Consider the following 25,383-nt stretch of genomic DNA (forward strand, 5'->3'; position numbering starts at 1 on the left):
GGGCCAGTGGTTCCCCTGCACTTGTGGACATCAAGGGTCTGAGAGCTCAGGTGTCTGCCCTAATGAGGCCCTGCCCAACCTGGGCGGTCAGTATTAGAGACAGTGTCTGGGATGGAGGGGATGGAATCACGGGGTCACTTCATCCACTCCATCCAACTAGAATGCATGGAATCTGGAACCTCTCTGCTTTCTGTGATGATCCTAAACATGAACACAGTGGATCGTCCTCAAAGTGCAGCCCCTCGAGTCATCTTATTCATGGCAGAAACTGAGTCCAAATGGAAGACACCCAGAACAGCATTCTCCCTTCTTGAGTTAGCCCCGTTCTTCCAGGGTCTTAGTGAACCTTCACTAGCATTCAGGGGAACTGCCTTCTGCAGACCACAGCACAGCCCACTCGACTGCATCAGCTCATGTCTCTTTCAAGTTCCGTTTTCTCTTAGTCCACCGACTTCAGGCTGAAGTCACAAATCTTGCAGAGGTTTACGGCCCTGCCCGTCGCTCTGTTTGCAGCATCCCTGTGAGCTGGCAGGGGTGGCTCCGAAGGCCGAGGGGCTGAGGAGAGATGCTTCCTGAGCCTGAGGAAGAGCCCCATGTAAGACGCTGCACAGGCCATCTTGCTGGTGGAGTGGGCTGCCTGATGGACGACATCTCTGCAAGCCACGGCAAAACTCAGGCATGCTTTGAAATCGTCTCCAGGGGAATATTGGGAAACAACTGAGGGCCTGTTATCCGACAGCAGCCTGTGAGGCCTCACGTGATAATGGTCATTGTAACCCTCCCTTACAACGGGGAAAGTGAAGACAGACTCATCAAGCCCTCGCATGTGTCACGGGAATGAAAACTATCTCGCTTTTTCCCTTCTGCTCCTTTTGAAGGCTCCAGGTAACCCCACTTCTTCCAGGACACCCTCCTTGGCCAGCTCAGCTTGTACGCCCCTCCTTCAGATGCCAGCGGCAGGAGATGCCTGGGTAAAACTCTGGAGCACTGGGCCCCAGCCCTTCTTCTTGTCTTGGTTAAGGCAGACACAAGAAATAGGTCCACTTCCTCAATTTCACACGCCCCTTCCCACCTACTGTGCCCAGTTTGTATCTGGGTTTGTAATGAGTGTTGGTCTCTGACTTGACCTTCTCTCATCTCTGCTGGAGCTTGTCAGGCAATATCCATGAGCATTTTCTGAGTGTTTTTAGGGGTGGTTATTTGAAGGCACCGAGAATGTCAGGCTCAGATCTGTAGTAACCTGCCAGCCTTTAGTAATGTCACCTCCCATCCCACCCGGACACTCCTGCGTGCGCGCCTTCCTCCCCAGACTCTGTGCTTGGTGCCGGCCTGGGGCTGTCAGAGGGGATCTACTCCTATTTTTTATTATTATCATTTTCTGCAGACGGACTGAGCACTTCATAAACATTAACAATGACAAATCACCAGCCTCAGCGACACCACAATCACATAATGATAGTCATTACCCCGTGGCTGTGTGATGGGCTGAGCAGCATGGGCCGGCGGTCCACCGTGGCCAGACGCAGATGCTGGAACAACAGCCATGAGCGAGGAGAGGGCTGGAGCCCACTCGGGGAGGGAGGCCACGTTGGCGAGGGTCTCGGCCCTGCACTCTGAGGGGTGTAGGCGGCAGAAGGGAAACTCGAGGTCACTGTACGAGTTCCTGTGGCTGCCGTATCACGTCACCACTAACTGGGTGACCTTAAAACAACAGAAACTTATTCTTTTGTGGTTCTGGAGACCTGAAGTTTGAGGTCATGGTGAAGGAAGGGTGGGCTCCTTCTGCTCTGGGGGGACTCTGTCCTTGGCCTCCCAGGTTCTGGTGCTGCAGGCGGCCCTTGGCCCTCTTTGGCCGTCCTTGGCTTCTAGATGCATCGCCACAGGCTCTGCCTCCAACGGCACATGGCCATTTTTTCTGTGCCTCTGTGTGTCTCTCCTCTCCTCACAAGGACACCAGTCACTGAACTAGGGCTCACTCTAATCCACTAGGACCTTATCTTACCTTAATTAGATCTGCAAATGCTTTATTTCTAAATAAGGTCACATTCACGGGCTTTAGGTGGACATGGATTTGTGGGGGGACACTAGCTTACCACAGACACTGACTGATATGGTTTGGCTCTGTGTCCCCACCCAAATCTCATCTTGAATTGTAATTCTCATCTGTCGAGGGAGAGACCTGCGATTCCCATGTGTCGAGGGAGGGAGGTGTTTGGATCATAGGGCGGTTTCCCCCATGCTGTTCTCCTGATAGTGAGTGAGTTCTCACAAGATCTGATGGTTTATTCAGGTTTGGAAGTTCCTCCTTCCTTCCTCTCTGCCCTGCTGCCTTGTGTAGAAGGTACTTGCTTCTCCTTCGCCTTCCACCATGATTGTAAGTTTCCTGAGGCCTCCCAGCCATGCAGAACTGTGAGTCAATTAAACTTATTTCCTTCACAGATTACCCACTCACTCTCAGGGAAGTTCTTTATAGCAGTGTGAGAATGAACAAATACCCTGAGTCAAGATTTATCCCAGGCACTCTGGCTCCCAGGCCTGAACCTTCCCCAGGAGACCACATTGCCTCCCAGACACTCAGCTCACTCCGTTCACACACTGGCCAGATGCACTGAACGGTCTTCTCTGCTTTCCAAATGCTGGGGTGCACAGGGCTGAGGAAGGGGCCTGCCCTTGTCCTTGCCCGTGGTTGGCCTCCTCTGGGTTTGAGGAAGGAAGATGCAACCTGTTCCCACCAATGGTGCTGAGGAGCCTTTTCCTTTGAGAATCATGGCCAAGATAAGGAGCTGAGCCCAGAAAGCCAGGTCCAACCTGTAGGAAGGATAAATACATAGGCAGGCAAAGGAGCCAAGGATGGCCAGCCGTCATCAGACGCAGGAGCTCCTTGACCAAGAATCCAAGTCAGAAAGTCTGTCTCACAGCTGGGTAAATGACCAAGAGCTCCCAACAGCTAGGAGCTGGCCTAGGCTCTATGGGGTAGGCCTTGGTGTTCTGTTGATTAGAAATGGTTTAACAGTGTCTTAGTATCTGACAAGGCCACCATGTCAGAGCACAGTCAAAAATGTTCAGTCCACAAAATAACGAATCCCCCTGACCTGACCAATATGAATGACAGCTAATTCCTTACCAATTGCAGCTTTGTCCTCATTCCATTGTTCTGGCCTTCTCCATACAAATTTTAAGATATCCAATTATTAAATTATCTCCACTTCTTGACAGCATCCAATCCAGGGCAAAGCCCCAAATTCCTCCCACAAACCACCTAATACAAGGTCAAAGCTCTAATCAGTTCTTTCAACCCCAAATACCCTAATATAAGGTCAAATCTCTAATCAGGTTTTTCCTCCCCCAAATCACCTAATACAAGGTCAAAGTTCTAATCAATTATTTCCTCCCCCAAATTACCTAATACAAGGTCAAAGTTCTAATCGATTCTTTTCTCCCACAAATCACCTAAAACAAGGTCAAATCTTTAATCAGTTCCATCCTCCCACAAATCACCTAATATAAGGTCAAATCTCTGATCGTTCTTTCCTCCCCCAAATCACCTAATAGAAGGTCAAAACTCTAAACAGTTCTATCCTTCCGCAAGTTACCTAATACAAGGTCAAATATCTAATCAGTTCTTTCAACACGCTCTTACGAAGACGCGCCATGGCTTTCCATGGTGTGGTCTCCTGTATTGCAATGAGACAGTACACTTATCTCTGTTTGACATTAAAAGTATGTTTTTGGAGGTTTTGGTGGCAGGATGTTGACACAGGAAAATAACTGTTGCTGCCAGTATAAGCATTGTCTGTGCCAGGTACTGAAAAAGTGCTTTACATACACTGTCACATCCTCCTCCTCATCAAACTTTGGAGTACTTACTCTAAGAGGGGAAACTGAGGCACAGAGGAGCCTGGTTTTTGGTTGTGCATATCTATGCCTGTGTGTGTATTTATATCCATATTCAGTTGTGCCCATCTGCACGTGTACCTAGTTGCGTGCCTATTCCTGCATCTATATATGTATCTACATATTTATATCTATGTGCGTATCTAAATCTATACCTATGTGCGTATCTAAATCTATACTGGGTTGTGCGTGTCTATATCTATATTTATATCTGATTATGTATGCATACCTGTGCATTGATCTATATCTATGTATTTTCAACTTTATCAGATGTTACAGAGGAGGGAACAGAGGCATGAAGATGTTGTATAACTCACCCAAGGCTGTCCTATTAGTCAGTTGTGGAGTTAGCTCTTGCATCCAGGTAGCCTGACCCAGCGTTGACACTGGACCACAGTTCTGGACAACAGAGCACCTGTGTTTGTGTCCCCAGTGCCCTGAGCTGTGCCTGCACAAAGTAGGTGTTCACCAAATATACTTTTGGGATGAGTGAGTGCAGGCATGAATGAAAAAATCCACTGCTGTTGGAGGTGTAAATTGCTACAACCCTTAGGAGAGTAATTTGACAATATTCAGTAAAATTGGAAATACTCACATTCCACAGTTCATAACATCACTCCTGGGATATAACTAGAGAAACGTTCACACACCTGCACAGAGACACATAAAAGAGTATTCACTGCAGTACTGTTGTGCTAATGTGGGCTGGTGTGAAGTGGAGAGGAGTTTGGGGAAACACATGATGCATGTTCCCCAGTGGAGTGTCACATCGCAGTTTAAATGGATACATTTCATTGATATTTACCAACACGGATGGATCTCAGAATTAATAATATTGACATAAAAGCAAATTACAGGAAGATAAATAACATAATGTTATTTATGTAAGCCTGTAAGTACTTCTAACAGTACCATATACAGATATATCTCTGTGTGTGTGTGTCTGTGTGTGTGTGCATTTGTGTGTGTATAGAGAAAAAGAAAGAGAAAAGAGAGAGGGAGAAAAAAGTTGGAAGTAGAGTGGGGGGAGAGAGAGAGAGAGAGAGAGAGAGAGAGAGAATGATTCAAAACATGGACGGGAGGAAATTCCAATCTCAGGTGGGGCAGAGAGCTGGCACATAGAGACCCAACTCTTTCTGCAATGTATTCATTTAAAAAATGGGTTTGAGACCAGCCTGACCAACATGGCAAAACCCCATCTCTACTAAAAATACAAAAATTAGCGAGACATGATGGCATGCACCTGTAATCCCACCTACTCAGGAGGCTGAGGCAGGAGAATCACTTGAACCTGGGAGACAAAGGTTGCAGTGAGCCAAGATCGTGCCACTGCACTCCAGCCCGGAGACAGAGCAAGACTCCATCTCAAAAAAAAAAAAAAAAAAAAAAAAAAAATGGGTCTGAAGTACCCATAGCGACATGGGTCACACACAGGGTGCAGGTGCAAGGTGTCTGTCTTTTTTATGTTTTCAAGTTTTTCATAACTAAAATTGTGTAAAAGAGGGAAAGAATGAATTAGAGTTTGCTTGACTAAGAGGAGAGGGAACAGCGTTCCCATTCATGCTGCTTCTGTAGGGGACTGGGCAGTAGTCAGAGGAGCCTGGGGAGGCACGTGGGGCCAGTCCCGGCCTGGAGACTGACTGCATTAAGGATTTTTATTTTATATGAAGTGAAATGACTTCTGAGCAGAAAGGGAAAGGGGATGATTTGCATTTTGTAACGTTCAGTCTCCTTCCAAGTGAAGACAGGTTACAAACTGTATTAGTGTTTGGTGGCTGCTGTGACAAATGGCCACACACAGGCTCAGAATGGAAGTTTATTCTCTCGAAGTTTTGGAGCCAGGAGTTCACATTCAAGGTGCTGCAGGTTTGCACTCTCTCCTAGGACTCTAGGGAAGGATTTCTCCTTGCTGCTTCCAGCTGCTGGTGGAGGGCAGCAACTCTTACTCTTCCTTGGATTGTAGCTGTGTCTCTCTGCTCTGCCTTCATCGTGGCATGGCCGTCTACCCTCTGCGTGCATCCGTGTCTGCATCTCTTTCATAGAATCATGCCAGTTTGAACGGCGATCATTAAAAAGTCAGGAAACAACAGATGTTGGCGAGGATGCGGAGAAATAGGAACGCTTTTACACGGTTGGTGGGTGTGTACATTTGTTCAACCATTGTGGAAGACAGTGTGGCGATTCCTCCAGGATCTATAACCAGAAATACCATTTGACCCAGCCCTCCCATTACTGTATATATACCCAAAGGATATACATATATAAATCATGCAACCATAAAGACACATGCACATGTATGTTGATTTCAGCACTGTTCACAATAGCAAAGACTTGGAACCAACCCAAATGCCCATCGATGATAGACTGGATAAAGAAAATGTGGCACATATACACCATGGAATACTATGCAGCCATAAAAAAAGATGAGTTCATGTCCTTTGCAGGAACATGGATGAAGCTGGAAAACATCATTCTCAGCAAACTAACACAGGAACAGAAAACCAAACACCGCATGTTCTCACTCATCAGTGGGAGTTGAACAATGAGAACATATTGGACACACGGAGGGAAACATCACACACTGGGCCCTGCCGGGGGGTGGGGGACTCAGGAAGAGAGAGCATTAGGAAAAATACCTAATGTGGATGGTGGGTTGATGGGTGCAGCAAACCACTATGGCACGTGTATACCTATGTAAGAAACATGCACGTTCTGCACATGTATCCCAGAACTTAAAGTATTTAAAAAAAGAAGGAGATCTATAGTTTAAAAAAACAGCAATCAATAAGTTTAATCAATTAAAAAGTAAATATTCTCTTAATTTAACAGAAAAAAAAAAAGAATGACACCAGCCACTGCATTTTGGGCCCATCCTAATGGATGATATAACCGCATCTTAACTAATTACATCTCCAAAGATGCTATTTCCAAATAAACTCACATGGTAAGGTTCCAGGTGGGCATGAATCTGGGAAGACACCCTTCAACCCCGTACACAAGGATCAGAGGGGAAGCAGGAGAGCAGCCCCTGGGTTGTCAGCGTCCAGGAGAGCTGACGGAACCTCAGAGCAGAGCGGCAGTGGAGCTCTGGTGGAGCCAGAATTGGGGATTCTAGAAGTATTTGGATGTGGTTCGGCCACCACTCAGCGATGGACTGGATGTGAGGGAAGAAGAGGCATCCGCATGAGTGGAGATCATGGAGAGTTGACCTGAGGGCAGTGGTCCAGGCAGTAAGTACCTCTTCTCCTGGGGTGAGGAACACAGGCGAGACCACCCGGAAAGGCAGGGCCAAGCGGGGCTCTGAGGACCCCTCCCTCCAACCTGCATCTCCAGGCAGCATCTCACAGTAGAGTTGGGTCTTTACGGGGTCCTGCCTGAGGTCCAAGGAAGAGCTTGGTTGCCTCTGGGATTGTTTCTAGAACCACGTTTTCGTGGCAAGTGTTCAAGGGTGATGTGAAGCCTGGCCTCCCTTTGCTGGCTTGGAAAATAGGAGTCTGTGTCAACTGTCGGGGCTGGGAGAAACAATTAGGGGCCCACACACCCACCCAAAATAGCCCTGGGAAGTGGTAGGTGGGGCCCGGAAGGCAGCGGCAGGAGGCTTGGAAGTGAAGCCTGTTATTGACACAAATGAGCAGCTACACCCAAGAGGCGAATGCACAGCTGAGGCCAGAGCAGCCAGGCGGAGGGTGGGGGGCGAATTGCCCTTGAGGAGCAATTCTGGCAGGGGTGGAGGAGATGCGGGCTTTATGGGGTCATCTCTAGCTAGTAAGGAAGAGGGAACCAGAGTGCTTCTGAGGAGTCCTGCTGGCAGGTGGCCCTGTCCCTGCACCCAGCATTCCAGGCCACCCCAGTCACTGCTCACTCAGACCCAGAGTTAGACTGTCTTGGCTTCAACGGATGGGAACGCCACGGGGACTGACTGAATCCAGGAAGGGGCTGCACTGACTCACATACGAGTGCGGCTGGATTTGGGCTCAAACCAAGTCAACCCACGGGCCTGGTCCTCTGCTTTCTGTGGCAGCCTCACTGGCGTCAGGCTCACTCCCACATCTGGAGCAGCCCTGGGGACCAAAGGGCTCTTTTTCCTCCACAGCTCAAGCTGCATCCCAGGGTTGATGGGCACCAGCCTGGTTCAGGGTGATGTGGGTGGATGCGGTGTGTCTGTTGGGTCAGGTGGGGTCAGGTGGTGGTGTCTCCCTGTGACTTACTTAGAGAGGGATCAGGGCCAACCCACCATCAGGTGTTTCTGGACGCAGGGCCAGGGGCTGCCAAGCCAGCAGAAATCACAGCTGTTGGTTACGTGCGCACATCTTTTCCCAGAGACGGAAATCCCACTGGACGTTTCAATGGAAATCATTTAATATTAAAAAATAGTTAACTAGGGACTGGGAACGGTGACTTATGCCTGTAATCCCAGCACTTTAGGAGGCCGAGGTGGGCGGATCACCCGAGGTCGGGAGTTCGAGACCAGCCTGACCAATGTGGAGAAACCCCGTCTCTACTAAAAATACAAAATGAGCTGGGCATGGTGGCGCATGCCTGGCTGTAATCCCAGCTACTCAGGAGGCTGAGGCAGGAGAATTGCTTGAACCTGGGAGACGGAGGTTGTGGTGAGCTGAGATCATGCCTTTGTACTCCAGCCTGGGCAACAAGAGTGAAACTCTGTCTCAAAAAAGAAAAAGAAAAATACAGTTAACTAGGTACAAACACTGTTCCTCAGTAACAGGAAGGCAAACAGACAAGACAGTGATGCAGAAGCTGCTCGCACCCCCCAGGACTGGGGAAAGGCAGGGAAGAGGCTGGACTAATTCAGGGCAGGCCTTGGAAAAGGGTCCAGGCTCCGAGATGCAGCCCCCTGCTGCTGCCAGCCCTGCTGTGGACCTGCGCGGATGGCTCTGCAGGGTGAGAAAAGCTGCAGCCTGGTTGACCTCCTGCTGTCGGGGAAAGGGAGGGCTGCGGAGTAAGACTGGAAGGAAGGGGGAGCATCCAGGCAGGAGCCTCCCGTCCCCGCTTGGTCCAGAGCCCATCGACGCATCATCAGAGCTTCTGGGAGCTGCAGGTGTGGCAGGGCAGGGGTGGGGGGTTTGGCCTGGTGTTTGCTGCCTCTGGTGTTACTCTCCTCTGCAGGTCGGCTTTCCAGACTTTCCCTCTCAGCACCGAGTGCTGGCCCCGCGCATCCCTCCTGTCGACCCTGTCTCTGTGTCTCCTCTGCTACCGATTCCATTCCTTCTACTTCTAGGCTTCAGCCAGCCTGAGTGTCCCACCTGCTTCCCTCCACCTCGCCCCTCTTCTGATGGGAGCCAAGCTAGCAGCTACTGCCCGACAAGCCCAGCATCCTCAGGGCCTCAGCCTCATTAGGTTTGTTTCCTGCTTACGTTGGTCCCTCTTGGAAGGAGTCGCTGGGGTGCTCTTCACCACAGAGCCAGTCAGGGCCCCAGCCTGAGGGAGGCTCCACCACCTCCAGCATGTGGTCTCCAGGTTTAGCACATGGGTTTGCTAAAGACACACTAACAAAGTAGCCCAAACACGGGGACCCAGAGCCGGATGAATGCATCCCCTCACAGTTCTGAGGTCTGAAATCAAGGTGTCTGCAGAGCTGGTTCCTGTTGAGGGTTGAAAAGGACAATCTCTTCCAGCATCTCTCCTAGCTTTGGGGTGTGTGTGTGTGTGTGTGTGTGTGTGTATACATGTATATATATGTGTGCATGTGTATATGTGTCCACATGTGTACATGTGTGCACCTGTGTTGTGTGCACGTACATATCCATATATGTGTGCAATGCACATGTGTGTGCTTGTGTCTGTGTGAATATGTACATGTGTGTACATATGCGTGTGTGTGTGTGCATTTGTGATGTGTGTGCACAGGTGCCTGCAAATGCTTCTCCTCCCAGCTCAGGGGCCTTGGTCTGTCATGCTGGCTGCCAGTGGCTGACTGTAACAGCAGCCAGCTCTGCAGTCAGCACAGAAGAGGGGAAGAGGGTCCTGCCAGCCCAGTGAGGAAGGGCAGGGCTCTGCTTCCATCATTTTGGAGAGGACCTCACACATCGAGTCTGGCTGCTGAGTGGCCAGGAGGGATGTGACATCCTGGAGTAGTGTCACTCGTGGGCACCTTAGATACTGGCAGCCCTGAAGTGGCAAGGGCACCTGTTCTTCTTGAGTTCCCTGGAGTTTGGAGGAAGGCCAGCAAGAGGACACTTACATCCACAGAGTCACGTCTGCCTCACAAGCTACAGGTAGACCCTGGGCTGCCAGCACCTCGGAGAAAGCTCTCCACACAAGCCCACTTCCCATGGATGAGGCTGATACTTTGTTCTTGGATCTGAGTGCAATGTACCAGCCATATATTATTTTGTTTGGACTTATTCCAGGCATTGGCTGGTGCCAGGGGCGCTCACTGCTAACCCTACCCACCTGCCGGTGTGTCGGTGTTAACGACCTCAGAGCCAAGAGGCGGCTCAGTTCTGGACATTTTCACTGGCAGAGTTTATGCAGCAGGCACCTCTTGCACACTTGCTCCATGGAAGAGGGCTATGGAGGCCTAGTACAGGCCCACCAGGAACTGAAGTCCACCCATGATGGTGCAGATAATAACATCCATGTGCGAAGCAGCCGCCAGCCCAGTGGCTAAGAGTGTGGCCTCAGGAGCCAGGCTGCCTGGGCTCCCATCCTGGGGCCACCACGAGACAGCTGTGTGACTCTTGGCAGTAACTTCACATCTCTGTGCTCAGTTTCCTCCTTCTGACATGGGGACACCTACGTTCTGGGAATGGTACAATATTCGATGAGTTAGTCACCCTAATGTTCTCATAACAGTGGCTAATGCGCATAAGCACTCTATAAATGTGGGCTATTATTCCTAATAGTTGATATTTATCAAGATTTTATTGTATACCAGGCACTCAGTGAAGCATTTTACATTTGTTTTGTCATGTGATCCTCAGAGCAAATCTATGAGGTCCATGCTGGTGGGTGTCCAGCCTCAGGGCTGTGCTGGGCCCCAGTCTCTCCTCGGTGATTTGTAGCCCCAGAACTGCCTGTAAAACCCCACAGTCTGCTGTTTGGTGACCACATAAGAGTGCCGTGGTTCTGTGCCCGGCGAGCACAGGGATGCTGAGCAGAAGGTGCTGGGCTGGGGCCTCCGAGCCATGGTGCCGTGGCATGCTTTCCAGCAATGGCATCCTCCAGAGGGGGAAACTGAGGCTCAGCACACTGGAAGAGCTTGCCCATGGCGGCCCCAAAGCCAGGAGATGGCAGAGCTGGGATGTGAACACAGGCTTGAGTCTGTATGACACCGATGCACCTGGGCTTCAGCCACAGCACTGCTCTCCTGCCCACCTTGCCTGGCATCCCTGGCCCAGCACTCAGATGGTTACTAGGCCACCGTCACACCTTGGGATGTTGGCTGGAAGGAGAGTAAGTGGGAGATGAGTACAGAGAGGGTAAAGTTCTCTCAGCATGCTTGGTGCTAGCCCTAGTTCATTCAAACACGGATGGAGATAACAGCCATTTCCTCAACACAATCGCCGTGGAAGTTCTAGGCAAGGGGCCTAGGTATGTGGTGCTGAATGAGATTTAGAAATAAAATCTTATCAGAAGAGGCAAAATCCTTCTAAAACGCCCCAAGCAGAATTGATCCGCGAGGCAGCTTTCAGAGACCGCTTAGTGAAGACCTGCTTCCTCGCTTTCCTAAAGATAAGCAGGTGTGTGCTGACAGGGTGCGCTCCCAGGAAAGGCACAGGGCAAGGGCCACCTGGCCACATGGGCACATCCCTTCCCACTGCAGCTCAGGAAGGGAACCAGACAGGACTTCAAGGAGTTGATGGAGAAACAACCACATGGCCAGGGGCTGATGCCAAAGGGGCATGGAGCCTGACACGGGCCAGGTGCTCACTAAGTGTGCGCTACAGGGTCTGGTGTGGGCAGGGGCTCATTGGGTGTGAACTGAAAGGATGGACAAGGTCAGGGACTTCTCTCATCTGGCAGACTCTCCACTCTCTGAGCCTTGGAGTCACCCTGTGTAGCCCCCACCCCATGGCTTGTCACCCTCCTGCGACAGCATGACCTCCCTCGCTCTGAGGCGCTCAGGCCTCCTGGGCCTGTGGCTCTGCCTCCTGCATGTGACAGATGAGTTGGCATTTACTCTTCACCCCATTTCAGTGCAGTTTACCTTCTTGCAGAGTCAAAAGGAGCAACATGAGGGTATCCTGAAATGAAGCAAAAGCAGCTCAACTCTGAGAAATCACAGCGGCGTGGCTGGCTGTGAGTGGCAGGGCTTCATCTGGTGTCACAAACCTCCTGGGATCTGCTAAATTGCCTCTTTCTCACGACTTTGCATCTTCTTTTGAGCAGAGGGCCGGGGATCTCTCTTTCTCAGTTTACTCCCTGGGTTGCTCAGGTCCTTCTGCCTGAGCCCCCTGACCCTGCAGCCTCACAGAGCTGCCCCTTGTGTCTCCTGTATCCTATGGGGAGTGCAACCCACCCCCTTCACTTGCCCCTGCAGCCCGGGGGCCCTGCACACAGCCATAGCCACGTGCTGCCCGGGAAGCAAGAGTCCATTGAAGGTCACCTTGCCCAGCCTCCCGTCCTTCCAGGGAAAAGCCTGTCTGGCTGTTATTGCCCCAGTTTATGAGTCTGGCCTGCTTTTAAATATCTCCCCAGTGGATCGACTCAGGACGGGTGCATTTTGCAGAGGGAGACAGGAAGAGCCTGCATGGCACAGCAGTGTTACAGCCCTTGGGGAATCTGCCCTTGTGGTGAGGAGGCCGCAGGAGCATCGGTGGATGGTGCTGGAGGCGGTGGGGCCAGCGCCAGGTGTGAGCAGTGACTGCTTGGGAAGAACTAAAGATGTGAGCCAGGAGTCCGGATGCAGAACGAGGCCTCTGACCAGCGGCCAGCGTGGAGCCCTCTGGCTTCCCCGGAGATCCCTGCTGACCCTGTCCACCCGGGGAGGCCTCCTTCCCGCCCCTCCTCCCCTCGGGCACTCAGGAGCGCATTTCTTCTCAGGGCGGTCACCTCTGCTGCCACCAAGGACACCGAACTGCAGGGCAAACGCTGCAGCAGAAGCTCCTGGCACACTCCAGGCATGGTTGCCCCTTCTCTGGGTCCTCATGCAGACAATTCAGCTCTTGAGGAGGGAGGGAGAGAAAGAGAGAGACCAAGAGAAAGAGGGAGAGAGAGAGAGTGAGAAAGAGAGAAAGAAAATGGGAGAGAATGGGAGAGAATGAGGGACTCCAGGGGAAAAGCATTTCCCTTCTGGCTCCCCCATGGGCTGAGAGCTCCTTCCACTCAGTGAAACTTTGCACTCATTCTCCCAGCCCACGTGGGATCCGATTCTTCCTGTACACGAAGGCAAGAATCCGGGACACAGGAAGCCCCCTGTCCTTGTGAGAAGGTAGAGGGTCAAACTGAGCTGATGAACACAAGCCTATAGACGGCAAACTCAAAGAGCGCCCTGGAACTCTGGGGCTTCCGGAGCTGTAAACATCCACCCTAGACAGTGCCGGGGGTCCCAGCCCCACAGCTTGCCTGTCCGTGTGCTCCCCTAGAGCTCTGAGCAGTGGGGCACCAAACAAGCGAGCCCCACCCCCATCACATGCCCTGCGAGGGGGAGCAGGGAACCTCTCCCATTTCAGTACATTGCTGTAATTGTTCTGTTTCAGCACTCGTCATTGTTAATCTCTTGCTGTGTGTAATTTGTCAATTGAACTGTCTCATAGGTGGGTACATGCAAGAAAAAACGTAGTGTATGTAGGGTTGGCTACCGTCTGTGGTCTCAGGCAGCCACTGGAGGTCTTGAAAGGCATTCCCCACAGATGGGGGGACTCCTGCTTCGCTAAGGTCATCATTGCTGCTGGCGAGTACAGTGTCCTAAACTGTCTGTCAGGAGAGCCATGAGATCAGCCGAAGTGCCCGGTGTGGACAGCCTCCTGGTGCTCTGCGGTAGGGGAAGCATGCTTTCTGCAGGTCAGAACTTCACTCGTTTGGAAAAACACGGCTCTCAGAATCACGGGGGGAAATGTTCTCAGTGCACCACAAGCCGCCAGCGCCCAAGACACACACAAGTCGCAGCATGGATTATTCCGGGCTCCCGAACGACACAGCAAATCATGGTGTTATTTTCCTCAGCTTCTGCCAAGGGTAATTAGGCGGTAATTAGGTGGGGCTCTGGTCACGGGTTTTTATGAGTAAATCATATTGGATCACCACGTGAAAGGCCACGAGAGGCCTGGGGTGAATGGGTTCATTATTACCGGGAAATGGAAACAATTGTAATAACAATAAATCTAAGATATATGTTACATCCTTAAAAACACAGACATAGCAATGATTAATCTGCTAACACGTTGGGAGAGCTCAGTAGGGAGGGAATAGGTGGGGAAACTGAGGCTGGAGTTAGCAAAACTCCTTTCTCTCTGTCTTTTCTCTCTGGGAGGGTTGGAATCTTGACGCAGGGTCTCCCTAGAATGTTTCTTAATCACAGCAGACAGCAGTGACAGGGACAGGAAGAGCCGGCTGGCAAAAGTAGAGTGGGCTTGGGGAGCAGGACTTGGTGCCCTGGGCCAGTGCCATGCGGGACGACGGAGCGGTCCCCTGCCTGGACACACAGTTTTCATCCTGCCTGCAGCACAAACAGATGCTTCTCACAGAGCACAGTGGAACAGCAATAAGGAAATCATCAACATTTTGTGTGACTAAAAATAGTCACAAAATTAACTTGCATTTATGTCATTATTTTTTAAAAACGATAGTGGCCAACATGGGCATAGCTCTTATTAAGTGCTGGGCACATTTCTGTGAGCTTTATGGAAAGCAGCTATAATGGGAAGAACAGTGTCACTCCAAAGGTCTATGTCCACCCAGAGCTTCTGGAGGTCACCGTATTTGGAAATTGGGTTTTTACAGATGTAACTGGTTAAGATGTGATTAGACTGGATTAGAGTGGATCCTAATCCAATGACAGAAGAGAATAGGGAAGACACAGAGGGAGAAGGCCCCATGAAGACAGAGGCAGAGGCTGGAGTGCTGCATCTGCAGACCAAGCAACACCAGGGACTCTGCCCACAACACTGGAGGCTGTAGGAGGTAGGAAACATTCTTCCCTAGAACTTCCTGAGAAAAGGTGGCCTGCTGACACCTGGATCTCAGGCTTCTGACCTCCAGAACTGGGAGAGGATCCATTTCCATGATTTTCAGCCACCCACTTAGTGGTGCTTTGTAGGAAGCTAAGAGGGGAACACTCGACTTTCACCACTGCCCTGGAAGGAAGGTGCTGTTATTTTCCCCGAATGTGCTTTTGTGTTCTTCATCCTGTTAGACACCTGCTGGATTCTGTGGGCACAGCCTGATGGGTATTTATGACTTCATCTGAAAATGGGACCGACCAGACTGAGAGGTTGAGGGGTTGGCCCCAGGGCACACAGCTTGACTCAGTACAGACTGCTTTGGAAGGAGACCCTTGTGGATCCTCCCACCCCTACCCCATGTAGCGAAGCTCTCTTACTGGTGAGTGCCCTCATCCTCGAAGAACCTAGGTAGGGAAGAACCTGCTGAATGTGGCTTTGCTTTCAGTAGGATTATTCAAGCAGCTCAAAATTGCCTGATGGTAACTGACAGTTTATATTGTGGAGGTTGTTAGTATAATTTACTTCAAGGCATGTAGGGAGGAATCTATGGGGGGATGGTCAGCTGCTCCCTCTTCTTCCTGCAGTGCTTGAGCAGCACCCACCTCACCAGGGGGGTAAACTTTGCTGCAAAGCCTGTGATTGTCATTAAAATAGCATTGTGTATTTAGCAATAACACCAGGCCTTTGTTCAAACGGGAATGTTGCAAAAAGAAAGAAAAAAAAAAAAGAAAAAGAAAGAAAGAAAGGAAAGAATGCACCACCGTGTGTGGACTCAGGAAATGGAGAGATTCTTTGGATAATCTGTGAGGAGCATTCTTAGCCTCTAACCAAAGACACACTAAAATGCAAGGATTCAGAGGAGAGGAAAAACTGTTAATTCTCAGGTTAGATTCTGTCCTCACAGGCAACCTGTCAGGGCAGCTTGTCACATAGGGTTGAGGCAGATGGGGGACTAGGGGGTGGGTGTCTGGGTCTGAGGAATGTGTTTGGAGGAGGGTGGGTGCCGCTGGAGTGGCTGGGGCAACTCCTTGGATGCCTTTACGCCCGGCTGCAGCAGAACCTAGCTCAGGACCCAGAGGGAAGGGTTTTACTAAGCGCTGTCTCCCTGGCTGGCTCAGCCTGGGTGCAGACCAACAAGAGCTGATGGAAAGGTCTTTCAGGATTGCACCAAAGATTCTCCAGTGCTGTTGGCTTCCCCCAACTGCCTCCATTTTTGGCCCATTTCCACTGTTCCTCAGATGGCCAGAAGGTTCTAGGTGGCCTCCCATCTACTTGGGCACTCTCCTGCCTGCCCTACCTGTCGCACACTGGCCTTACCTCCACCAGTGGCTAAAATGAGGTGCAGAACAACTTTTCCTGACTCTGGGGTACTTAGAACATACTCCAAAGACCTCACCGCTGCCTGCAAAGTTCACCAGCCCAGCTTCAGGGACCAGCAGCACCAGCACACTGGGAGTGGGTGAAAAATGCAGGTGCCCAGGCCCCATCCAGCCCTGCTGAGTGAGAACCTGCATTTCCGCAAGGTCCTAGAAGCTCCTGCACGCTGGTGTTTGAGGAACCCTTGCACCATGCCTGCCCCTCTGCTGTGACGACCCACGCACCTCCTGCAAGCCACACTGGTCCCAGTTTCTGAAATAGAAATGCTCCATAAACGTTGAATAAATGATAGAATAACAGGACTCTTCACTTCTGTTCTGAGACACACACTCAAACGAAGTGCGTGGAGGTCGGATTCCATCAGGACCAGAATTGGGGCCATTGTCTTGTCCCATGGCGGTCAGGGCAGGCGGCTGCAGCTATGAAGGGCTCCCCACAAAGCCCAGTCCCCACCCCCCATCCCGGCACTGCAGCCCACAGACGCTAGCCTTCCTTTCTGTTTAATCCCAGCCTGGGCTCATTTAGCTGTTTTGTGTAATTGGATTAATCATGTGGGCTTAGCCCAGTCTACTCAGACCAACTTCGTCAGAGCTCAGGGTCAATTTTAAGTAATTACATTTCCCCAACTTCATTTCCCATGGACTTTTCAATAGGATTTCTCCACCCAGTTCTGGGAGTTGTAGTGTGGTGTGTTAAAGGATCACTCAGCAGGGGGCCCCTCTCCCTGTGGGGGCTGGTCTGGGTCTCCTCAAAGGTCTCAGGTCACAGTGCCCCAGAATGAGCCCTGGGGTTCTGGCTCGCAGGAACTGGCTCTCTCATCCCCGGCCACTGGGCCATGGCTTCTGCCTACTTTGTGTCCTCAAGGCTAATTCTGCGAGCAAAACCTGCTCTGTGTGCCCCTCTTTTCTGAGGCTCCGGGCTGGGATGGGTGCCCCCCGCCCCTCAGTGCCTGCTCTCAGTCTGCACTGATACTCGAATGCCCACTCCCACAGTGGATTGAATGGCGGCCCCATGTTCTAACCCCAGAACCTGTGAGTGGGATCTTAGTTAAAGAAGGAGTCTTTCCAGATATAAGCTAAGGGTATTGAAATGAGACCATCCCAGATTCTCAAATGGACCCTAAATCTCATGACAAGTGTCCTTCTAGGATACAGAAGAGAAGAAGACACAGAGAAGGGAGAGAGATGGCCGTGTGGAGACAGAGACCAAGATGGGGTGATGCGGCCATCAGCCAAGGGTCATCGACCACCAACAGGAGTTGGAAGAGGCAGAAGGATCCACCGCTAGAGCCTCTGGAGGGAGTGTGGTCCTGCCCACACCTTGATTTCAGACTTCCGGCCTCCGGAACAGTGAGAGAATAAGTAAGTGCATGTCACTGTAAGCCACCGAGGTCGTGGCACTCTGTTATGGCAGCCTGGGTAACGAATACGTCTTCTGACGATGACCACAGGCTCTGCGGGGCTCTAACCTGTGTGTGCCTTGCTGAGGTCAAAGTCACAGTCAACGGGCGGACATTTGGAGAGAGAGGTTCCAGGCACAGCTGGTGGAGAGGGAGAGGGACATGAAGGAGTGGGGAGCCCCCCAGTCACCCCCAAAGTTACATGGCAGGGCAGAGAAACCCCCAGTGCAGAGAAGAAAAGATTTGAATAAAGGCAACTGTGTGCCCACCTTTGGGTCATCTTGCAGAGATGTCCCCAGCTGGCCCTGGGCTCAGACCCAGCAGCATTTTGGGAATGAGAAAGGGCACCCTGGACAGGACCTTGCAAAAACACAAACATCTTTCCTGCCATGAGGGGCAGCCCCGGCTTCCTTCCCTGTGGGCTGAGCCCTGCCCACACGTGACTTTCACCTGGCACAAGGGTGGCTTGAATGCCACTGGGAAATCACCTCGGGAAATTGTCGCTCTTCCCTGACTTGGGAACAACACAAAGCCCCGCACAGTGCTCAGCGGAGATCACAATGTGGGCTATTCCTGGGCTCCGCCGGCCTTTGAGTCTTGTATTGATTTTGCTGGGGCTTGCGGTCCAGAGGTTGTGCTGGGTGACATCTGAGTCCTCTTGCTGGAAGCTTTTGGAAGCCCTTTAGGTCCTCACTCTGTGAACTTAATCCAAGCTGTCTCCGCAAAACTCTCCCCTCTCGGGCAGAGCGGGTCAGTCGGAGGCTGCGGGGTGTGTTGTCTTTCTGTGATTTTATTTTCCCTTCGAGGATGAGCTCATGGGACCGCACAAATTCCAGGGTCATCGTAGGGATTTAGCACTTCCAAGTTAGTCCAAAATGTGACACTGGGGGACGCTCCAGTCCCTTTCAGGACATGCTTGAGCAGTCGCCTCCAACTCCCAGCGAGACTCAGTGGGGCAGCCAGCCCAGGACGATGGCCACTCACACCTTGCTGTCCTGCACCGGGAAGGAAGAGACTTGGGTCCTGGTTTGGGTTGGACATGGATGCCAAGTGCATACTATTTCTGCGATTTTAGCTTGGATCGCCACCCTGGTATTTGTGTTGCTCTTTAAATTAATCTTCTCTTAATTCATCAGCATAATATGGGCATAGACTAGAAAAGAGATATCTCTGAACTCTGTTTCTCAGCAGGCTTCAAGAGACAAGGATCATGCCTCCCTTCCCCAGGCCAGGGCAGGAGTCTCGGTTGTCCTGGAAGGTCTCACACTTGTTCCCACCTGTCAGCCACTGGAGTCTGCCGTTCTCTCTTCCAGAGCCATTCCTTTGGACTAAGCACCTGGCCCCCGCTCCAAGCCATCCTTTTGAAAGCTGTTAATTTTACTAGTGATCCATGTTCATTGAAGAAAATTAGGTAAGGCCCTGTTAAATGTAAATATTTTACCTGGGATGTCTGCCATGTGAACACATTTTTATCCATTATCTCCCTAATGAGGAATCATTCATTTGATTAAATAGCTGCCCGTGGCTGGGCCAATGAATTTTACTGAGTGTAAGTAACACTTATGGGTTTCTTTCCACAGCCTGGGAGCTAACAGGGTTGTGTGAGACAATATCTGTAACTGCTGCTTGTCTCCTTTCTTCTTTAATGATAGATTCCCCCAAATTTTAGCTGGACATAGGAAGACCCAGAATAAAGCCTACACTTTCTAGCCTCTTTTGCTGCTCTATGTGGCCACAGCAGCCCATACAAGTAGATGTGGGATGTGCAGCTTTGAGAAGTGACTTTAAAGGGAGAGAAGCATTCCCTTCCCTGCTAGCTGGGATGCGGATGCGATGCCTGGAGCTAGAGCAGCCATTTTGGACCATGAGGTCATACTGGGAGAGGACACCATGTAGAGCAGAGCAACAAGAGGCAAGGAGTTGTGGCCTGTGGCATTTCACATGGCAGGGCCACTGAACGGCCCTGGAGAAAGAGAAACAAATCTGGTCTTATCTAAGACTCTGCTACTTTGGATTTTTCCATGAGGTGCAGCTGGAATACCTCCTCATGAATAGCCCCAGACCTAACTAGCCCAACATCATAGAAATCCCCAGGTGCCCAACTTTGGAGGCCATTTGCTAAATTGTGAGTGTCTTCAGTACTCAGCACCACACTGGTGCACAGTAAGCCCTCTGTGAATAGTTTTTGGATTAATGAATGAATAAAACCAATTTGGTTTGGCTCTGTGTCCCTGCCTAAGTCTTATGTCAAACTGTCATCCCCAGTATTTGGGGTAGGGCCTGGTGAGAGGTGATTGGATCCTGGTGCGGGGGTCCTTCATGAATGGTTTAGCACCATTCAGTTGGTGCTGTTCTCATGATAGTGAGTGATGTCTCAAAAGATCTGGTTGTTTATTACCAGGTATATACCCACAGGATTATAATCATGCTACTAAAAAGACACATGCACATGTATGTTTATTGTGGCACTGTTTACAATAGCAAAGACTTGGAACCAACCCAAATGTCCATCAATGATAGACTGGATTGAGAAAATGTGGCACATATACACCATGGAATACCATGCAGCTATAAAAAAGGATGCGTTCGTGTCCTTTGCAGGGACATGGATGAAGCTGGAAACCATCATTCTCAGCAAAATATCACAAGGACAGAAAACCAAACACTGTATATTCTCACTCATAGGTGGGAATTGAACAATGAGATCACTTTGACACAGAGCAGGGAACATCACACCCTGGGCCTGTCAGGGAGTGGGGATCTGGGGGAGGGAGTGCATTAAGAGAAATACCTAATGAGAAGGATGAGTTGATGGGTGCAGCAAATCAATATGGCACATGTATACCTATGCATCAAACCTGCATTTTGTGCACATGTACCCTAGAACTTAAGAGTATTTAAAAAAAATGTAGTTCCTACCCCCTCTCTCTCTTCCTCCTGCTCTGGCCATGTAAAGTGCCTGCTCCCCCTTCACTTTCTGCCATGATTGTAAGTTTTCTGAGGCCTCCCCAGAAGCCTGCAGAACCGTGAGCCAATTAAACCTCAGTTTCTTTATAAATTACCCAGTTTCAGGTATTTTTTTATAGCAGTGTGAGAATGAACTAATACAGAAACAAATGTCAGAAATTTTAGTCTAGCCACCAAACTCTCTTTTTTAGCTGTATTATTTTTGAACTTGTATATATGTAGGTAATATATACATATACATGTTATACAAAGCTGGGTCCTTTTGAACAACTTTCTGGCTCATAGACAATGACATTGTGGTCCCAAGAATTGAAATGATGGCACAGCCTGCTAGGGGCAGTGTTAGGTCAGGATCTGTCCCCAAGGCTGAGGGAATGCTCTGTTCCCCTGGCCATGTGCCTACCCCTGGCTGCTGGAGAGCAGTGGTGTTTCCCTGGCCTGATTCTATTGGAGCTGTCCCTGAAGTTCCTCCTGGCCCTTGTCAGCTGTCTCTCCTGACCTGCCTCTGACTGGTCATCGAATTGACTTCTTCTCTCCCTCTATTCCAGGAACCCTTATCTCTGGCTGTTTCCTGAAGCACCAAAGAAAGGAACAAGATGGGGCAGGGACAAGATGCTGGAGCCACATGGTGACCTGGGCAGTGTATGGGCTGCAGAGAGACTTCAGGGTCGTCCGGGACCAGGAGCCCTGAGTTGGTGGGAAGATGCAGAAGCAGAGAAGACAGCTATGACAGGAACCTAGGCACCCCCTGCTTTGCTACTACTCCACTCTCTGAGATTGTCCCATGGAGCTCAGTGGCCCACTCTTCTGGCCCCACCCAGGTGGGCATGCCACTGTGACCAGCAAAGGCCCCAGGGCTCAGGTGTTATGGTGCAGCAGGACCCAGGTGTTATGGTGCCCCAGGGCCCAGGTGTCACGGTGCAGCAGGGCCCAGGTGTTACGGTGCAGCAGGGCCCAGGTGTTATGGTGCAGCAGGGCCCAGGTGTTACGGTGCAGCAGGGCCCAGGTGTTACGGTGCAGCAGGGCATAGGTGTTATGGTGCAGCAGGACCGGCAGATGAGAGATCCAGAGGGCTTCTTTGCTGGTGGGGGTGGAATTGGGCTGAGGCCATTGAGGAGGGGGCTATGGAATGTTTGTGTAGCCCAAATGCATATGTTGAAATGTAACCCTCAATGTGAGGCATCTGGAGGTGGGTCCTGGGGAGGGAATTAGGGTTAGCTGAGGTCCTGAGGGTGGAGTTCCCTCAATGAGGCAAGTGCCCTTACAGAAGAGGACGCCTGAGCCCTGGCTCCGTCCAACAAATGAGGCCACAGTGAGAGGGCACCCTCTGGAATCCAGGAAACAGTCGTCACCAGATGCCACACATCTGCCTGCACCTTGACCTTGGATTTCCAGACTGCACAACTGTGAGAAGGTGTATTTCTGTTGTGTAAGCTCCCCAGTCTATGGCGTTTTGTTGTGGGAGCCTGAGCAGACTAACACAGTGTAGGACCCAGAGACAGCAATTGGTGGAGAGTATCCAGGCAGAGGCACCCCCGCAGCAGAGGGACCGGGGCAGGGGCCCGCACGGAGGGCCTGAGGAAAGGAAGACGCTAGCTAGGCCCAGCCTGCAGGGACACGGGTGAAAGGGCTCAGTGTGAGTAGGGACAGAGCATGGTGGTTGGAGCGCATTATGGGATATGTGTAGAGTGAGGATTTCACACAGGTGCAGGTGAATGAGGTCCTCTGCAGGTGGGCTTGGGAGCTGTACTTTAAAAAACTTAGGTTAGATAGTGTCCCCCTGAAATTTGTAGGTTGAAGTCCTAACACCCAGGTCCCATGAATGTGACCTTATTTGGAAATAGGGTCTTGATAGACATGATAAAGTTAGGATGAGGCCAAGAGAGTGGGCCCTAATCTAGTGGAACTGGGGTCTTCATACAAAGGGGAGGTTTAGTCACACACACACACACACACAGGAAGAGAGCCACGTGAGGACAAAGGTAGGGACTGAAAGGACTCTTCTATATTCCAAGGAGTACCAAAGATTGCTGGCAGCCACCAGGAGCTGCGAGAGGCATGGAACAGATACTTCCTCTGAGCCTCCAGCAGCCCAGACCTTGCTCTTGGATAGCTGATTTCTGGTCTCCAGACTGAGAGCACGCATTGCTGTTGGTGAAACCTCAGCCCCGGTGCCTTGCTGCAGCAGCCCCTGGATTCTCATATGGGACACTCGGCAGATTCCAGCCTGGGAACCCGGAGAGCTCTGGGCACTATCAAAGCATTCTGGAAAGCGTCACCCTTTCTCCACTGTCCTCAGTCTCCAGGAAGACTTTAGCTCCACAGTGAATCCACAGTCCTGTGAATGACATGACACGGTGGGACTCTGCCCTGGACTGGCGAGAGGGGCCAGCTGGCCCTGTGTGTCCTTGTCCCCTACCTCCAATGGCTGCTGGGCTCACCTGCAGGATCTCTGTGTGGGATGCTCCTGTTACATTGCTTGTCTTGTCCTGGGCACATGAGACACCACCTGAACACCTCCTGGACAGACAGCACATCTTCTTTTGTATCCTTCAGGCATATGGTGTTGTGTAAGGGTGACAGGTCTGCCGAGACATCATGAACTCCTCTCCATGGTCGATGCAGCTGTCCACAGCTTGGGATGCCGCTCACCATGGCGGCTAACAGATGGCCGGGGAGAGGCAGGCTCGGGGAATCAAGCTTTGGTGCTGAAAGTGTGGCCGAGGCCTCATGTTCCCTTTCATGCTGACGTTGATCTGAACGTAGCCGGGGAGAGCTGCTCAGGCTGTGGCTGCTGTGAACTGGGTCCCCCAACAATCCTCCAGAAAGAAAGGCTGCAGGGAGGACCATGTGGGCGCTGGGAGAGGGGTAAAGGGCTGGTGCCTCAAGGCCAGGACCAGCCCACTTTGCAGGTGAAGTTTGGGTTTGCAGACATTTCCAAGCAGGCTTTCAGCGGCATCCCCCTCGGAACTTGTCCCCAGCCACTGGCTGCTGGCACGTGGATGCACATATACCCAAGAAGAGAACCCAGCAAGATTCTGTCTCCTTCCAGCAAGAAGTGGATCTGCAGTTCTTGACCGCATTGTGCCACAGAAACTCAGAAGCCCGGCTGGGAGAACTGGCAGAGCTTCAGGCCAGGCCAAGGAACGTGTCGGCCTATGGCACTACCATGATGGCAGGCTCACGCCCAGGAATCTGCGTGCCCAGATACGGGTTTCTGAGGTGCCACTCCGGCCTTGCCATGGTGGGGAAGAATTTAAAGAGAAAATCAGAGACCTGCTGGGCTAGGATAAGAGTACAGGGGTGAGGTGATGGTACCTTGTGCCTGGGGAGGGTGGAGACAGGGGACAAGAAGATAACTATTTACAAGGCTAAACCTGAAGTTCCTGGGAATGGTTGTGGGGGGACCAGGGGAAGATGAGGGTGGCCCCTGGCTTCTGACTGAGTTCCCTGGTGGGCGGGGCGAAGGAAAGAGAGATGGGACCTGTGAGGATGGCAGAACTAATGCTGCTTGCCCCTGCAGTTTCTCTGACATCAAATTCCTCCTTCCATCCAGGGTCAGCTGAGGATGGCTGTGTCCCTCAGGCGGCTTCCCAGAGGGACCGGGGAGGGCTGTGAGCCTCCCCCACTGTGTTATCTGGGAGAACGAAGGTGCTGAAGAACTTACCTGTTCTTCCGGGGGTTATCTAGGGGTGTTCCAGGGAGCTCAGACACCAAGAGCTGTTATCTGGAGGAAGCAGGCCTGCCTCATGGAACCCAGGGAAAGCTCCACCAAAGAATGCAAGTGGGTAAAAAGAGGCAGACAGAGGGGCTGTTGCATCTCTGTGGGGTTCAGGGAAGGCTTCCTGGAGGAGGCGATCCCCCCAACTCACTGTTGATGGGTGTGTAAGATTCAGAAAGGAAGGAAGAGCCATTCATGCAGATGGAACATCGTGAGCAAATGATACAGTGTGTGTGCTGGGGGTGGGGTGATGATGAGATGAGAGACGGTGCCTGTCCCCACCCCCCCACCCCCACATGTAATTCTAAGTGCCCTTTGTACGGGAAAGGGCTTCTGAGTATATTTCAGAGGCCATCCCCTAGTAGGCTCAGAGTTCCTAAACCCCACGCCTTCCCAGGGTTGAACATCGATTGCTGGGGGCCCTTCCTCTTTGGGGGGCCTGAGACACCCCTCCATTGCTTGGGGATAATAGCTTTTTCTTTTTTACTTTTCCTCAGCTGCTAAAGGCTGCTAACTATATCTTCTTCTATCACTGTAATCAAAAATGAACTTTAAGCAACTTTCTTTCAGAGTAATTTATTTAGCCTTTCAGACAAGCTAATTTACAGAGGAGCAAATGTCATAGGTACATCATGGACTCTTTGTCTCTGTTCTTGGAAGGCTGGTCTCAGAGAGTGGTGGGTTTACAAGCAGGTACATAGAGGTCAGTGGGGGTGACAGAAGAGGGTGAATGGAATGCTGTCTGGGAGAATGGAGAGAAGGGAGGATGAATTTTGGGGTCTGGCTGAATGTTATTGTTTCAAGACATCTCACTTTTCCTCTCAGATGGTAAAGGCAGGCTCAGAGAGGAAGGCAGAGAGATTTCTGAAAGGTCAAACCCATAAAAGCAAAAAGAGCCT

The sequence above is a fragment of the Theropithecus gelada genome, chromosome 1 (genome assembly GCF_003255815.1).
Source record: "Theropithecus gelada isolate Dixy chromosome 1, Tgel_1.0, whole genome shotgun sequence".
NCBI classification, from domain to species: domain Eukaryota; kingdom Metazoa; phylum Chordata; class Mammalia; order Primates; family Cercopithecidae; genus Theropithecus; species Theropithecus gelada.